The 5,943-nt window shown below is 46.7% G+C and overlaps 1 long non-coding RNA gene across 1 annotated transcript; it reads left to right on the forward strand.

The window, feature by feature from the left end:
* Positions 1-903: 903 nt before the first annotated feature.
* LOC122872858 lies at positions 904-2,348 on the forward strand. Its single transcript, XR_006377319.1, has 2 exons — positions 904-1,110; positions 1,240-2,348. It is a non-coding gene; the product is annotated as an uncharacterized LOC122872858 (long non-coding RNA).
* The last annotated feature ends 3,595 nt before the right edge of the window (positions 2,349-5,943 follow it).

The raw sequence follows: 5,943 nt of genomic DNA on the forward strand, positions 1-5,943 counted from the left end.
GCGAAAGAAGGGACTTCTTTATTCTTTAAGGGAGGCAGTTTGAAATGTTTTACAGCTTCCATAAAGTGTAGAACAAATCTCAGCTCGGTGCCACTCTGAACCTTTAAAATAACTGAACCAGGAAGTAAAATCCCCTCCAATATAACCCTGCAGAGTTTGTATTCGTTCATTACTTGAACTATGAGGCTAAAATTAGGTATGAAAAGTCTGTAAACTGGAATACAGACTATACGCATAATGAGGGAACTAAAACAAAATTGATATTAAACCCCCCCCCCCATGAACTGAACCTCAGTCCTTTGATAAGTCTCATAAACAGGCCAGCAATCAATGCATTATTAATACCCTTTGCAGTCAGTTTTTGTGCACTTGACCCCAGAAAAACCAAATGTTTGACTAAAAATGTATCTAAACCTGAATAATACTGCAAAGAAACTAAACTAGAGCCGGAAAAAGCATCACGGGGGAATCAACTGAAAGTAATCTGAGATGAACTGCGAATCAAACTCAGCCAGGAGCTGGACCTGTAAAACTAAGATAAGACCCTGCCCAGTTTGGACACAGTTGTCCCTACAGTATATTTTCTGTCCTTTTTTTTCTCCTGGCCAAGATGCTGCTGGCTGAGCTCTGACTGTTTAACTAAAGTGATACTGTAGGGGGCTGCTGTAGTTTAACTCCTGCCCACCAGTAGCTGCGCCAAACAAAAAAGGGTGACTCGGGGTCTGACTATTCATCCATTCTCTGCGCTTTAATTTCCATTGATTGTGAATGCAGGAGGGAGGGAGGAAGGGGGGTCTTCAGTGGAGGACCACGACACGCCTTCAGACGCGGACAGACCCTTACAAGCCATCTGCCACTAACTACCCCCCAATCCAGAAAACGACGTTTATTTCCCTGCTTCCCTCCCTCCCTCCCTCCTCCGGCCCGAAGCGCACGTCTCTATGCGCCTCTGTCCACCGAGCTCCGTCTACACTCAACTGGAAGCATGTTAAAGGACCTGTAACGGTATGGGCCCTCCGGGGCCATATGGCGAGGGGGAAGCCAGGAGGGTTTTTTTTTTTCCTTTTTTGGTCCCCGAAGAGGAGACACCACATGGTCACTCGTGGGAACGTAAACATGGCGCGCATCACACGATATCGATCATATGAAGCGGTGATTGGGGAAGGGGAGGAGGGAGGGGGCTACTGTGTAATGATCAATTGATTTTTTTTTTTTTACACTGATACCTCATCATTGCAGGAAATACTGACGCATCTTCACCCGGACTGAAAGCCTCCACCCCGGGTGGAGCGCAGTGAGTTGAGCCCGTGATGGTGCCAGGGTTGGTGGTTCCATTCCCTGAATGATGCGGGAGGAGCAAGGCACCGGACCAACACTGCCAGGGTTGGATGGAGTTGAGAGGAGGAGGAGGAGGAGGGGGCAGGGAGGGGTGTCTTATAGAGGCCACCCGTGCTAAAATGCAGTAAGCTTCAAGGAAATGGCAGGTTTTGAATCAGCACTTTCTCAGGAGAGGGTTTTACGCACGCCTCCCCCGAGTCCTTAATGACGCTTACGCATAAAAAAAACCTGTCGTTAACGTGATGAAAGATTACTGTAGTAATCACATGAAAAATTAAATGTATTCCATGCTACTCAGTGAATCTATATGTGCTTTATTGTAAAAATCAATTAAATTTTTTATAGGTTAGGTTTGCCGTGATGTGTCGTATTATGCTTAAGTTCTTTATCTTTTCGAGGCCCTTGATTTAAAACTAGACCTAGTCTTTATCTGTCTGGTTCGTCTGTTTTACCTGCTGAAACGCAGAGATCAACAGGCTCCTTTGTGTTCAGATCAGATTACTGTGGCCAGCTGCTGGAAGAGGGGGCCACAGGCCAGATCCGCGGCTCCCCAGGGCTCTTCAGGGCTCCGCGAGGCTCCCCACAGCTTCCCACGGCTACTGGAGGCTCCCAGTCCGGGCTGCTGTCTCATTTGCATACGTTGCTGTTACTGGAGACGTGCTGAGCTTAAGTTTATGGGAAGAGTGCAGCAGTAATTACGTGGGGGGGCCAGAGACGCGCCTGCAAGTGTGTGTGTGTGTGTGCGTGCGCGCGCGTGTGCGTTATAAGTGTGTGTGAGTAGGGAGGGGGTGGTGTGTGTGTGTGTGTGTGTGTGTGTGTGTGTGTGTGTATGCGCAGAGACACTGGGGACCTAAGGGGGAGGTAAGAGGGAGCTGTACGTGGCCAGTCGCGTGCCAGTGTTTATGAAAACACATCTGCCGCGCAACCCGGGCTTGACGCACCACAACATATGCGGGTCCCTATGAATAAAATCGATAATTCAACAACTGATACTGTGCGCGACACGTTTACCCACAACAAATACTCAAGTTAGTGCTGATGAGAGATCAACCCGCCATAATGATGACGTGCTAAAGGGTTAAACAAACATAAAAAAAACCAACTTGTTCTTGTATTTTATAAGGTTATTATAGGAACAATCTATTAATGGGTTAAAAACGGTTTGGGTATTTAGGTTTCTCTCAGAATATTGTAGGGTTATTATAGGGATACTATATAGGAGAGTAAAAAAGCAAATAAGGTCATTGTGAGTTCCATGAGTGTCACATACCATTTTTGTGTAAAAATGTCTTCTAAATCTATCTAGAATTTAGAACATTTATCAAAATGTCCCTCTACTATCTATATTTTGTAACGCAGACACACTTAAGTGCCTGTAAGAATAGTGTACAAATATCATAGGTGACATATTAAAAGAAAAACCTGAATAAATGAGTAGAGACATACAAAATGCAGATGCTTCCATACAGGTGTATACACTGCATGATACAATTAAGCGACGAACATCCTATCATGCTCTGTGAATGTAGAAAAATGCTGAGGAGACCCAGCTGACCTCGAGTTTGGATCAGGACGGCAAGAGATGAAGGTCTAAAAGAAAAGACGCTCCCGTCCACAGAGCACGGGGGGCTCGCCGAATGGTTTGATGAGTGTGAAAAGTATGTGAATCCTTCGCTATGGCCTTCGCAGTCACCAGATCTCAACCCACATGAACACCTATGGGAGATTTTGGAGCAACATGTCAGTTATCTCCACCACCATCATCCAAGCACCAAATGATGGTGTTACATCCTTCCAGTAGAGTTCCAGAGACTTGGAGAATCTATGACAAGGAACACTGAAGCTGTTCTGGAGGTTTGACTGGCCCGATTGAAACAGTCTTGGTTCGCAGAAGATGAATCCGACTGACTTTGGTAAACCTCTAACTTTTCCTCTAGCACCACCATAAGGTTGACATTTGCGGTTTTCAGTGAACTCATATTAATGGCAACTCATATTAATGGCAACTAGCATATTAATGGCAAGAGAGTTGCCATTAATATGCTAGTTGCCATTAATATGCTAGTTTGACTTGTCATCTTGTGCCTTTATCAGGCCCAAATCTTAATTTGGCCAAAAGTTTGACCACATTACTAACCACATCCCCTCAGCCTCAGCTGTACTTTTACGTTTGGTGCTAATTAGCGAACCTTAGCATGCTAACATTACTAAACGAAGACGGTGAACCTGGTAAACATTGCCTGCTAAAATCTGCATGTTAGCATGCTGATATTAGCATTTAGCTCAAAGCCTCACAGTCTATAGTGTGGCTGTAGACTCTGTCTGACGTGATTTATAGTAGTGGCTGCAGGCTGACTGACCAAGATAACTATCAGTACATTATTGAATGTGAAAATAAAAGTAGAGGAGAGGATGGGCACACTGAGCTCTGTTTGTTGAGTGATTTTATTGTACCACAATACAATAAAAGCAAACCCAATAAAATCATAAAAAAATATAGTCACTTATCTTCTCATCTACTGAGGGCACTGCCACGACCAGCACCTGACCTTTGGTGTGCAGCCACATGTATTGTAAACACTACATGGACAAAAGTATGTGGACACCAAAATATTAAACCTATATGTGACCTGTGCAGGCCAGTCAAGTTCTTCCACACCAAACTGGGGAAACCATTTCTTTATGGACCTGGCGTTGTGCACCGCAGTAGTGTCATGTTAAAACAGGAAAGGGACAAACACAAAGTACTGCCACAAAGCTGGAAGCACACTATTGTCTAAAATACCAGTGTATGCTGTAGCATTAAAAATGTTTTCATTGGAACTAAGGGGCTACCCTCCCGAAGTCCAAACCATGAAAAACAACCCCAGACCAAAACACTTTTATCCATGTAGTGTATTTGATGTTAAAAAAACAAAACACATGGGTGATTTGTGTCTTTCTTTGGACCCAGAAGAAATACAATTCTCAACTTGTTTCCATCTAGGTTTAATCACCAGTATGAATGATGAGAGAGTAAACGGAGGAAGTCCACCTCCCCTCCTCTCTCTCTCTCTCTCTCTCTCTTTACTCTCCCTCTCTATCTCTACAACCATGAGCATCTGCCCAGAAATGAACAGATGTAGGCACCTGCGTTGTGGGCCCACATATGCGCACATGTCCCCCTCCCCAAACCCCCTTTCAACCTTCTATGGGACCCAGAGCCGACCACAATGGGGAGAGATCAGGGATGCAGTAACCAAATACTGCCTATCCCCCCAGGACACTCGCTCTGTTAGAGGCATTGTCACCAGTTATATCAAGTGGCTGCACCAAACAATCTGCTGTATGACTGCTCATTTGAGACATAACATAATTCAGAGGGACAGAGGAGGGAGGGAGGGAGGGATATGGAGGAGGGGGGCTGGGTGGTGTACAGAGGTGGCTGCCTGGATCATTTCTATGGCTCCAGTATGAAGTGGTAGGTGTTTTAAACAAGTGGGCTCAGGTTTTCTTGCAGTTGGGGTTCAATTGAATTGAAACCAGTCTTGGGATAAGTGGCCGTTGGGCTTGTTTGGAGGGCCTTGGGGGTGGCAGGTGCTAGCTGGGGTAGGAGGATGAAAGAGAGGCTTGTCGGAGCAGGGTGGGTACAAGACCAGGTTACACATAAAAAGCCTTGTTTTTGTTTGAGAAAAGAGGTCCAACAGCCCAACGGTAGCGCAGCGGTGGATAATGGCGCCATAATAGCCCCCCGTCCCTATCTCTCAGCTGCCGCTGGACGACAGAGGATCCACACGCACCTGTTGTTGTCCCCCTATTGTGTCCGGCTAGTGTTAGTGTGCTACACCTCAGGAATGCTCCCTGTCCAGAGGCCTGGCTGCTCCTCCCAAGAGAGAGCTTAGCCACGGTGGGATGAGGGGAGGGTGTCAGGAGTGTGTGTGGAGGAGCTGGAGGGGGCACGGGAACCAGCAGGGAAGCTTTAGAGGACAAGACAAGAAGATACGAGGAGGGGAGGTGGAGGTGGGAGGAAGAGAGGGAGGGTGGGTGCGTTCCTCCAAAGCCAGTGTCCTCTCTCCTCCTCTCCAGGGGCCTGTCCAGAGAGCCCTGTCCTAAATCACTGGCCCCAGGGGGAAGACTCTCCATTGTGAAGAGATGGCCCCTGCAAGCTGGCCCGCCAGCTGCCACTGCTGCAGCGTCATGCCCCCCTCTTCCCCACACACTCACACACACACACACACACACCTCCTCCCAGTATCCCCTCCACCTTCAGCACTATGACAATGCTCTCTGCGGCCAGGGCCGAGGGGCAGCGGAGAGCATTAAAAAGGACTTGGAGGAGACTCTTGAGAAAGGCCACATCGGAGCAACACGTTTTTTGGCTAAACATTAATGAAGACAAACACTGAGCAAGGTTACGGTGCACGACACGGTAACCTGGACGAATGTGACTCCCAGCCCCCTGATGTTAATGATAGAAAGAGAGATCATAATTTCTGTGTGATGGTGTGAAACTTACTGCAGTTTGTAGTTGAGATTCAAAAGAAAAAAGAAGCTTGATTGTAGATGCCGGACATGAAGGTTCACTACGCTTCTTTTCGTTTACTTCAACGATGTAAAACCTCAGAT

The sequence above is a fragment of the Siniperca chuatsi genome, linkage group LG3 (assembly GCF_020085105.1).
Source record: "Siniperca chuatsi isolate FFG_IHB_CAS linkage group LG3, ASM2008510v1, whole genome shotgun sequence".
In the NCBI taxonomy this organism is placed as follows: Eukaryota; Metazoa; Chordata; class Actinopteri; order Centrarchiformes; family Sinipercidae; genus Siniperca; species Siniperca chuatsi.